A 12,986-nucleotide genomic window follows, 5' to 3' on the forward strand; every position below is an offset into this window, starting at 1 on the left:
GTAGAAGAGTAATGGAGCCAACTGACCTAAGAGAGGAAAACTGCCAAGAAAATTTCCATCACAGTCCATTTCACAGGTCTTCCTGTTAAGAAAGTTAATGGTTGGGTAATCCTCTACAGCCTCACAGGTCCTCTTAGTTCTTCTGTTAAGATTAATCCCTAGCAATCTAAAGTCAGTATTGGGTGGGGGTCCTCTGGATGCAGGCAACACAATTGAGGATTCCAGAATTGAAATTCAAGAGGTAGGTTTGGGGGATTCTCTGTGATTTGGTATGGGTTAATAATTGCACCCACATTGACTTGTGACATTATCTAGGTCTCCTCTGCTCTAACACCTCAGGACCTTGCCTCAGACAAAGAGTTTCACAGAGGGTTGCTGGAGTTCCAGTCTATAGGTATTATGGGGCTGTCAAAGGTTATAGTAGAATGGACCTATGCCTCAGCACTATAACTTAGCCTTTGGCTTCTTAGAACTCACAGCAAAATCCAGGTATCAGTGTGTCACTTCTCCCCCCAGCTTCCACTCTCATACACACCTGTTAGTACTGAAAATTTTTTTTTGTTTCCTCAGGGTCTTGACATTGATATTTAAGAGAACCTGCAGTTGTTCTTTGTAGATCTGATCAACACTCTTCTGAGGAAGATTACTTCTTTCAAACACCTAAAATCACAAGTTAAGATGTTAGGTAAATCGCATCCACAGAACCTGCCTGGGATTTCATAGGGCTGAACCACAGGGTCAGGATAGTCTGAGCTCACCTCTAGATGCCTTCAGAGCCTAGGCCAGTCCTTTCCCAAATTCCTCAAATTTAATGCCTAACAGGGCTTCATCTTATTTGTTAACCTGCAACTAATTCCTTCAGATCAAAATTCTCACTTTTCTGATACCACCAGTCAAGAAATCAGAGACTTTTAAACCTTACAGCATTACCCTTCGGCACACAATTTCTGAAGGATTCTTACATGTTGTGGCCAGTCCAGTCCTGGGGCTTGAACTCATTGCCTAGACACTGTGCTTGGACACTTTTTCTCAAGACCAGTGCTCTGCCACTTGACCCACAGCACCACTGGTGTTTCTGTATATGTGGTTCTGGGGAATCGAACTAGAGCTTACTCCATTCTAGGCCAACATGCTACCACTAGGCCATACTCCCGGCCCTCCTCAATCTTTCTTAATGCTATCACAATTATTCTTGACCTTTCTTTTGAGGATGCATCATGCAATGCAAAGCCAGCATCTCCTTTAGACACTTCTCCCACAATAGGTAAGCTAAAAGAAGACCCAGTTGGCTATGCTTGCGGCTTCTCAGGGCAAATAGATGGAAAATTGTATATAAAGTTCCCCTCAAATTAAGTTTGAGGATTTCCTCGGAATCCTCACCTTGACTATCAGGAGGAGATAGAATCCCTATCCACTTGAGGATGGTCACTTGTAATTAACCCTTACCTCATTTACATTCCAAAAATCCTACTTAAGAAATATCACATTCCATATCTGTGTCTAGATGTCTTCAAAGCTTGAAAATCAAATAAAAATACAGGTTCAGCATTGAATTAGTACTCTTCTGTTTTCCATTATAGTAACTCCATTTAATTTGCTGGAAGTCCCCACTTTGGCTTCTGGAAATTTCTCCGCTCTCACACTGCAGTCTTGAATTCACTTCATTTAAACTAAGATCTCATTATCTTGAGTTCCCCAAATTGGAAAAGTGTGTGTTTCATTGGAAGATGTTGTCTATCTTGATAGTCCTGCTAGAAGTTTACTAAGGCTTATATCACAGCTGAAGTGAGGATTCTGTGGGCTTTACAATAGTCTAGGGTAGTTGAATCTCCCTATCTTCATGGTGGCTCCCTGGAAAGAACTATTTCCTTGGACATATGCTATATGTGAGACAGGTTGGTTAAAAATTAGAGAAATCAATGGGCCTTCACAGCTAGACTTAGACTTTAGAAATATTTTGTTATAAAATATTTATTTTCTCAATAGAAGTAGCTAAGCTGAATGAATTTGGGAAGTCTTGATTTTTCCAGGTTTCAGGTGTTGTAGTGTTTCCACTTTTCATAACCATCATTGGAACTACAAAATATATTTTACATCTCCACAGACATGTAGCTTCACACACACACACACACACACACACACACACACACACACACACACGCACACAAATACCTACCACTATCATATTACTATGCATTTTTTTCTCTGAGGCTTATTATTGTATTTCAGTCTGTTGTTCATATTAAAATGATCATTGTTAGGGGTGGCAAATAATTTTTCTAAGTGGAAATGAATTGAATAGTCCTGAGTTAACTATTGCTATTGTGTGTGCAGAGTCCAGTATTTAAAACTATATGATATAAAATTATAATAATAATAAATAAGTAGATAATAGAAATAACTCACATTTTTCTTCTCTAATTTGTTAATGTGGGAAAACAGAAAATACTTTTAACTTTATATTTCATTTCTTCGGTTTGTTCTGTGATTGTTCCACCTGAACTATAATTTTTGTTTTACAGAACTGTAGATTAACCTCAGAGCCACGTACGTGTACTATACCACTTGAGGTACACCCCAGAATTCATGTTTGTTGTTCTTGAGATGGGGACTCTCCCTAACTTTTCCCAGGTTGGTCCTCAACTCATCATCCTGCCTTTACCTCCTAGGCACCTATTATCACTGGCCTACCTTGTCACATCTACTCCAATTTTATTTTTAATATATTCAAATTGTTTATCTTGTTCACTTTACCTTTTCATATAAATTTTAGAATCAGTAGATCTACATCTATACAAATCCTATTGGGATTTCTAGTTGAAATGTATAGTTAACCTACACATCCATTTGAGGGCAGAGAGCATGTTTGCTATTTTGAGTCATCTAACTCATGAAAGCATTAAGTCATTTTTCTTCAGGTTTCCTTTATTTTCTTTTATCTTTTTTGGTGCCTGTCATGATGCTCAAACTCAGGGCATTCATGCTGTTCCTTAGTGTTTTTGCTCAAGGCTAGCCCCTATCACCTGATCCCATAGACCATTTCTGGGATTTTGGAGGTTAGAGATAAGAGTTTCATGGATTTTCCTGCCCAGGTTGACTATGAACAGCAATCTTCAGATCTCATGACAGGCATAAGCCACTAGCACTCTGCTCAGGTTATTTGTCTTTAATCATCTCTCATCTGATTTTTCAGTTTTCAGCACAGAAAAAAAGTATATCTTTTTTCTGAGAAATACCTTTTCTTATGTTTTGTAGTTACTATACATAATACATGTAATTTTTCATCTTACAGTTGTTTTGGCAGTGTATAGTCATTGCATTGATCTTTAATTTGGACACTATATCCGGTGCCCTTATAATGCAAACTCTTTTGATCACACTTATTGTTCTGTTGGGCATAGAGTGTCATAGTCTTCTGCATCATATTTTTCAAAGGCTGATAGACTCTTCTTTCAAGTAGTGGTGGGGTGCTTACATAGAGTAGAGTCAGTGGAATTATAAAAGTAAGGGGCTCAAATATTTCCAAGTGTGTGTGTCCACCCAGATATCAAAGTGTCATGTTTCAGCATCAATTATTCCATTTTTAGTGTCCTGCCTTTGACATGGAGCATCTACTATAGATAAGAGTTCATTCAAAGTTTTTGCAATTCTTCTATACATTAGGTCATGGACCTGATTGGTTAACATATGACAAGAGAGTTGGGCTTTTTCTTTTGTTTGTTTCTTTTTGGTCATGGGCCATGAACTCTGGGACTGGGCACTGTCCTTTAGCTCTTCAGCTGAAGGCTACCGCCCTACCCCTTAAGCCACATTGCCACCTCTGGTTTTCTGGTGGCTAATTGGAAATAACAGTCTCATGGACATTGGTGTCTGTGAGGATGTTGAACTGTGATCCTCAGATCTCAGACTCCTGAGTATCTAAGATTGTAGGTATGAGCCACTGTGCCCAGCTGAGAGCATATTTTTTGTTTTATTTTACTGTATTTTACTTTATCTTCCAGTCCTAGGACTTGAACTCAGGAACTGGGCCTTGTCCTTGAGCTTTCTCAAGATTTGCACTATATCCCCTGAACCACAGCACCACAACTGGCATTTGCTGTGAATATGGTACCAAGGAATTGAACTCAGGACTTCATGCATACTAGGCAAGCAAGAGATGAGAGGTTTTTTTTTAAGGTTTCTGTTGCTAAAGATTTCTTTTAATTTGTAATTCTCTATAAATCAGTGATTAATTGATCTGATTGTCTTTCCTATAAATTATCACTTCTTCTCAACAATGGCCACCAATCCTAATTGTTTTCATATGTCCCTCTCTCTTAGTTTTTATAGATAATATATCAAGCGATATATTTCCTACCATGAAGAAAACGTTTCACTTCAGCAAAGGTGAGTAACAAGTATACCATTAAAACATTCTAAGGAACATTAGTTCTCAGCCTAGTGCAAGTAATTTATCAAAAACTATGAAAGACCAAACTCCATATTTCCATTTTTAGAATTACCTTTTTAAGAAAAATCATAATACTGACTTTCTTCTTACTGATATGCATCAAGAAAATAGAGAAACCACATTTTGGGAGGTTGAATAGGGAGTTTTATTAAAAGGTCAGTGATTGCATGTTAGACTCCTGTCTCAAAGACCATCAGCACAGAACACAGCTAGTACATAGCTTTATTTATTTATTTATTTATTTATTTATTTATTTATTTATTTATTTATTTATTTATTTGCCAGTCCTGGGCTTGAGCTCAGGGCTGGAGCACTGTCCTTGGACTTTCTCAAGGCTAGAGCTCTGCCACTTGAGCTGTCACAACACCACTTCTGGCTGTTTTTCTATGTATGTGGTACCGAGGAATCAAACCCGGGTCTTCGTGCATGCTAGGCAAGCACTCTACCACTAGGCCAAACTCCCGGCCCCAGTACATAGCTTTTTTTTTTTTTTTAATAACTGCAGTATTTATTTTTTTCTTTTCTTTTTTTTTTTGCATTTTTTATTGTAATTAGTAAAAAGGGTTACATGATATTTGCCAGATAGAAGGTGCATTAATTCACGTACATTGATACCCTTTCACAAGTACATAGCTTTTAAAGACAAAACCTACATGCTTGGGGAGAATAGCAAGCCTCAACAGCCTTAACAAAAGTGTCGTACATAGGCAGAGCAAACTAGAAGGGGATATTTATTCCTAAAAAAATGTATCATAACATAAGCAAAACCAATTATCCAGGGGAACAATCAGGGGCCATCAGCCCATTAGGTAGGAAAAGCATGACTTCTCTGGGGATCATCAACTTATGACATTTGCCAGCCGAGAGAAAGGACAGTGCTCAGATCTTTATTTCAATTCCCAGGACTGGTTTTTTTTTAAAAAAAGCCAAACTGTCCTTAATTAGCTCCAGTGTCTTTATTTCACGAGTTTCTGAAAGAGCACATTAAGGTATTAATGCCAAAGGACTCAATGAGGAAGTATTTTTAGTTGTTTTTTTTGTTTTTTTTTTAGGGGTAAATGAGGGAAATAAGTTTAGATAAAGAATCAAGTCTAGCAAAGATGTAGATTCAGCTGAATTCCTATGAACGATCACAATGACATCTAATTCTACTGCTTTGTAATGGAAGAGAAAAGCCTCTTGCTCCAGTATTCCATTATATAGATTTGTTTTAATTTATTTATCAACTCAGAAATTGATTGGCATCGATCTTAATTAATTTGTGATTTTTAGAAAGAACAATGCCATTACAAATTAGAGCTGCTATCCATCTTCATATACTAGACTTTGTATTCATAAGCCTGAGTAAAGACATAGAAGTGGAATGGCTTTAAATTAATTCATGTTTGAAATATTCAAAAATTAAATATATTCTGGGTATATGTTAAATTATCTGATAGTGTTGTAAAAACTCTTATGTATCTTTAATTTCTGTATCATAATATAGTAGCTATACTTAATAAAATTACCAATATAATAGATTTCAAAAGGCAATGCTATGGTTTTGCTGTAGAGGGTCAAGTATTCTTTCTCTTTCATTCTATCTTTATTTCTTTCGGTGCTACTAGTATTTTGAGCTCAGTGTGTCTTGTTTGAGATGCAAGTGCTCTACCACTGAGCAATACTTTCTAGACCTTTCTTGTGCTGATTTCCTTTGTGATAGAATCTTGTTTGCTGCTCTGGTAATTTCCTGGCTGGATTCTCCTGGTTTATTTTTTTGTTGTTGTTTTGGTTTTTTTGTTTGCTTTTTGTTTTTGTTTTTTGGCATTGTTTTTGATTTTTTGATTCCTGTCATAGTTAGGATGACAGATGTGGGTCAGCACACCAAGTATTTACATTGAATTTTAATCTCACAGAATTTTCTGCCTGGAACGACAATCCTCAAAGTTTCAGCCTCCCATATAGCTTGTGATGATGACATGTACATATCATTACACACTGATGTGGGTTGAGAAGAGACATTGTCAACTTTTCTGACCAGGTTGGCTACATGCCAAGTAATACCCAACTGAAATCTCTGCTTTCTTGAATATAACTTATTTTCTATCTCTAGTCAGATTTATTTTGGTACTTTTCTTCCATTTGCTCATGATGCTTAGGCACATAATTTTCTTTGTTTTAATTTTTTCTTTATTATATGGAAATCTTTTTTACTGTTTTTATTGTAATTAATAGAGGGGTCACAATTACATTTTCCAGATAGAAGGTGAGTTACTTCTCACACATTGATACCCCTTCTCATGTTTTTGTCCCCATTTCCCTCCCTCCACTCCCTCCCCTCATCTTGTTTTCCCCCCTTCCCTGTCCTATTTCAAATAATCAAATAAATGTATATATAATATTCCAGGTAACAAAGTCAGACACTGTAAAAATATGAAATTAACCAAAGGGCAACAGAAGAGAAGAGAAATAACATACTACATTAAGAAAAACAATCACTCAAGATAAAGTTCTTATTTCCATATCCTGTAGATCCTTTCATTTAGCCTCATCATATATGGCCTTAGCTAATCCTCTGTCAGGAGAGTCGTAAACATGTACTAATTATTACAAATGAGGGAAACCATTGAGCCTATGTTCCTCTGGGTCTGGCTTGCTTCACTTTGTATTTCTTTACAAATAGGGTGATGTCATTCTTTCTGATGGCAGTATAGAATTCCATTGTGTATAAGTACCACATCTTCTTGAGCCAATCATCTACTGAGAGGCATCTGGGTTGGTTCCATATCTTCACTATGGTAAATAATGCTGCAATGAACATCATTGTGCTAGTGGCTTTAGTATGCCCTTGTTTCTGAATGATTGAGTAAATGCCAAGGAGTGGAATTGCAGAGTCATAGGGGAGGAATTGCCATACTGATTTCCATAGTGGTTGAATCAGTTTACACTCCCACCAACAGTGTAGCAGTGATCCCTCCTGGCCACATCTCCACCAGCATCTGTTATTATTAGATGTCTTCATAATGGCCATTCTAACTGAAGTGAGGTGGAATCTTAGAGTTGTTTTGATTTGCATTTCATTTATGGCAGAGATGTTAAGCATTTCTTCATGTGGCCATAGGCCATTCTTATTTCCTATTCAGAGAAGTCTCTATTTAAGTCTTTAGCCCATCTTTTAATGGGATAGTTGTTTCTTTGAAGATTTGTTTTGGAGAGATTCAATTTTTTTAATCTGCAGATTTATTTTAGATATAAGGCCTTTGTCTGTTGTATGGTTAGTGAAGATCTTCTCCCACTCTATGAGCTTTCTATTTAACTTGCTAGCTATGTCCTTTGCCATACAGAAACTCTGCAGATTAATGAAGTCCCATTTATCCAAACTTTCTTTACTTGTTTTGTTTCTGGGTCTAGGCATAGAATTTTATAAATTTATATGATTAGTAATAAATTGAACTTAAGTTTTAACATTTTCTTCTGTTTCACTGTTATTTCTTCAAATGTAAACATTTGTTTTCTATTTGTGACTTCAATTTCTCATAGTACATGTTATTTTTTCTGAACTTCTTCAAGGTTCTGTATACTTTTTCTGATTAAATTATTTCAATTCATATATCATTCAAGTTCTCTGACCTTTTCTTCTCTACTTTATTGCCATGAAACAAATTTAGAAATTTTAGATTTCACACACCATTTTTACTTATTTTACTTGGTTCTACTTCTTTTTGTTTGTTTGTTTGGTTTATTGTTGTTTTTATTCTTGGTCATGAGACTTAAACTCTGAGCCTGGACGGTGTCCCTGAGCACTTCAGCTCTAGTCTACAGCCCTATCTCTTAAGCCACAGCATCATTTCCTTGATTCTACTTCTTATTCCAGTCATATTTACTGCACTTTCATTATAATTTTTTTAATTCACTGAGAACAATTATGGGAATGCCTTCCAGGTCCTTGTTTGATCATTTTAAGATCAGTTTATTGATTTTAATTTACCCATTGATTTTGGATATTCTCTTTATTTTGATCATTTTTGTTTTTGTTATTAGTCCAAATATCTTTGATATTTTATAATTAATAGGTAGCTGAAATTCATTTAACATGAATTTGTGTGTGTGTTTCAGAGTTAGTCCATATACTTGAGTTTGAACACAAAATCATCATCATTTCTTGCACTTAACTCTTTATCCAACAACAAAGCTTTCTTAGGATCCTAATGCTTTGCTTTCATACATACAAATATACAACAATATATATATATATGTGTATATTATATTAATTTGAAGTTTGCTTCATTATACTTACACTTAGGACAATGTACAAATTTGGGTGTATATGTATGACAGAGATACACACAATGAAAATATATGACAACCACCTGATCTACATGTACATAATTTATGTGCCTCTATACTACCATACTCAGAACTTTATGAAGTTTTATGTAGTGTTCATAGCTCTTTTTTTATGCCAGTATCCAATAGATGGAACATCACTCCTTAATCCTGGAGACAGAACTTGCCTTTGTTGCTTCTTATTTTGATATTATTTTTTGAGTTGTTTAACTTTCTAAATCATACTAACTTCAACAATCTTATTGTAGAACTTCAAATATTTTTAGTCACACATTTGTGAACAGTTGTAAGATCTTATATTAAATTATTCATAAAAATGCCTTTTCTTCATAAAATAATCTTGCATTGAATTAAAGAGATCTGGTCTTGCCAAAGCCATCTTTGCTACATGGTTGATGGTAGAGTCTGTCATCTTGTCTTTATGGTGAAAGAAGTTCCAGCCTCCGAGATGATGGACTTTCCTGTATCCCTGTAGGTAGAGGCAGGGGGCTGTATAATAGGTTACTAAACATATAAATCCTGTGCCTGGGCCTTGATTTCCTTGTGACCCAGCCCCTGACTTGACCCTAGTTAGGCCCAGACAAGTTTAAACACCATTATTCATACCACATGTCTCTGTGTTTGTGTCCTGTCTCCTGGCTCTTCTCCCATCACCATGGGATTCCACTTCAGTTCTCCATTAGATATGAATTGGTTTGTTGGTATTGTTTTTTTTTCTTTCTTCTTTGGCCTTCATGGCTCTGTTTTGTAATTACGTTGTGTATTTGCTGGTTTTTGAGACAGGAGGCTACTATACAGTTGCCAGCCTTTTAATAAAAACTCCCAATTTGACCTCTCAAAATGTTGCTTTTCTACTTTTTCACCGTACAACAGTATTTATTCTCTCTTCCTGAAACCACTAAGTTATCAACGCACACACACACATTTTACAAAATTTAATATTGAAAAAATATATTTCTGTCAAAAGAGAATAAGACTACAAAGCAGGAAAGTCATTTTCCAAGGTCATAAATTTCCTTAACAGCAATCTACACAGACAAAATATACAATAACCTACTTTAGGAGCCTCTCATCTTTCCATTTTTACTCTGTGATTACACATAAATTGCTCTATGTAATGAGATATTTGAAATTTTTCCGCAAACAGAGGTTTGGAATTGACATAAGACTTAATTGTTGTAGATTGTCTATGAGGATAGAGTGCCTAGGATAGGATAATAGAGGATGACACACATAGAGCACATCTGGGCGATCACAGTCATTTCTGCCAAAAAGTTTTTAGAGCATTAACAACCAGCTGATACCCATTCCTATGAGTAAAGCCTTGCTAAGATTAGCTAGACCCAACTAAGTTTCACTGAGGCCTCAAGACTAGTAATGTAATTTAACAATGATCATCACAGACCACAGCACTTTATTGTTAGTATACAATATTGTTATGTCTAAAGGCATCCTGTTTTATTCTCACAGTTTTCTGCCTGATTTTATTGCCTTATATCATTTTCAGCCTTGAGTTTCTTCTAATCCAACATAATATATTCTTTCTTCTTTTTAAAATCACTTTTTTTCTCTCATGGTATTTTGTGTGTAAATGGTTTATCTATTTAGCATTTTACATGACTGTTTTCATATCATTCCTCTTCTGTATTTGTGTGTTATATAAACTTTTCCTAAAATAGATTTTGTTAACTAATTTTATGATCCTATGTCTGACTGGGATTAATAACCCAAAGTTGGCATTAGAAGAAAGAATTATACTGAACCATGTCTACCTGGGACAATATAAAAATTTAAAGGGAAACAGGGTTTTTACAGAATATGGTTTTCATCACTGTAATATTGGAAACTTGAACCATTATAAACTGGAGAGTGTCTATGTTGAGAATATGTCCCTGTGTTATCTGTCATCTTACTATGCCTATGTTCCTTTGCCTGACCTATTTTCACTTCTCTGTTTCTCCAGTTTCATAATTTGAGGACTCTATATTCTGTGTCTAGTCAGTGGTTGGCCCTTGCACTGAAATGCATTTTTTTCTTCTTTCATATATATCTCCTTTAAAAAATCCTTTTAGGACATACAGAAGGCACTTACTTCCTTTTTTGTTGTTGGAATTATGACTGGGAATGGATCACTTAAACTCTGGCACCCATGTCTCATTGATATTTCATTCCCTGGGATACACTCCAGCTTCTGTTGTTATTAGAATTCTTGATCCTGGCCATTCTACCTGGAGTGAGGTAGAATCTCAGAGTTGTTTTGATTTGTATTTCTTTTATGGCCGGAGATGTCGAGCATTTCTTCATGTGTCAATAGGCCATTCTTATTTCTTAAAGTCTTTGGTCTTTTAATGGGATGGTTGTTTCTTTGGAGATTAGTTTTGGAGTGATTTAATTTTTTTTAGCTGTTGATATATTTTAGATATGAGGCCCTTGTCTGTTGTATCATTAGTAAAGATCCTCTCCCACTCTGTAAGCATTCTAGTTAATTTGCTAGCTATATGTCTGCAGTTTAATGCAGTCCCACTTATCCAGACATTCTCTGATTTGTTTTTTTTCTTGGTCCTTATTAAGAAAGTTTCAATCTCAGTAGAAACCTTTGGCTCTCCTAGCAGAGATTCGCAATAGAGCAAAACCTTGATACATAAGGCCATATAGTATGACGCTAAATGAAAGGACTTCTAGGATATAGAAACAAAAGCCATATAATGAGTGATTGTTGTCCTTAATGTATTATGATATCTCCCATCTCTTTTGCTATCCCTTGTTTATCTCATATTGTTAAAAAATCTTACTTTGTTATCTGATATATTGGATATATTTGTATTTGGTTATTTGAACTTCGATAGGGAAGGAGGGAGAACAAGATGAGGGGTGGGGTGGGGGGAGGGAAATGGGGAGCAAGACATGAGAAAGGGTATCAATGTACGTGAATTAATGTACCTTCTATTTGGCAAATATAATGTAACCCTTGTATTAATTACAATAAAAATATATGAAAAAAATACAAAAAAGAAAGTTTCAATCTGTGCCAAGGAGACCTAGTGTATCTCCCATTCCTTCTTGTAAAGTTTTCAGTGTATCTACTTTTACCTTGAGGTCTTTGATTTTTTTGAAGTTAATCCTGGTGCAGGGTGACAAAGAACGATCCAGCACCACTTGTTGAAGAGACTGTCTTTCTTCCATTCTACTTTTTTGGCTCCCTTATCAAAGATTAGGTGACCATATGTCTGTGGGTTAATATCTGGGCCCTCAGTTCTATTCCATTGGTTTTCAGGCCTATTCTTGTGCCATTACCAAATTGTTTTGGTCACTATAGCTCTGTAATAGAGTCTAAAGTTTGGTATTGAAATACCTCCTGAGCTGTTCTTTGAAAAATTTAAGTATACAAGTTATTTCTAATTTGCCTTATTTATTGAGCTTTTAACAAGAAAAGATGTAGAATTTTGTAAAATTATTTGGAGTGTCTATTGAGACTATCATACAACGATTATCATTGCTGATGGTTATTAATTCCCTTATTCCTTGCATATAAGGGATTAAATTGCACTTCATTATAATGAGTTATCCAGTTTTTGCTCATGCTGCTTTCAGTTTCATATGCTTTTTTGCAGTCCTGGGGCTTGAAATCAGGGTCTGGTCACTGTCCCTGAGCTTCTTTGGCCCAACTATAGCATACTAGCACTTGAACCACTTCTGGCTTTTTCTGTGTATGTTACTGAGGAATCAAACCCAGGGCTTACTGCATGCTAGGAGAGCACTCTGCCAGTAAGCCACATTCCCAACCCATTAATATGCTGTGTTGCATGTCTGTGTTTGTTTGGAATATCTATCTATAATATTCTCCCATTTTTCCTTGTCTGTCTTTACAATAAGGATAATTCTTGTGTTGTTCAATTAGTTTTAAATTTTCCCTCATATCTAAAATATATCAACAGCTCAAAAAATTGAATCACTCCAAAACTAATCTCCAAAGAAACAACCATCCCATTAAAAGAAGGGCCAAAGACTTAAAAGAGAGTCTTCTCTGAAGAAGAAATAAAAATAGCCTATGGACACATGAAGAAATCCTCAGCATCTCTGGTCATAAAAGAAATGCAAATCAAAACAACACTAAGATTCCACCTTACTCCAGTTAGAATGGTCAGGATCAAGAAAATTAACAACAACAGATGCTGGAGTGGATGTGGCCAGGAGGGATCACTACTACACT

Source organism: Megascapheus bottae, chromosome X (genome assembly GCF_031878675.1).
Source record: "Megascapheus bottae isolate mThoBot1 chromosome X, mThoBot2.hap1, whole genome shotgun sequence".
Classification (NCBI taxonomy): domain Eukaryota; kingdom Metazoa; phylum Chordata; class Mammalia; order Rodentia; family Geomyidae; genus Megascapheus; species Megascapheus bottae.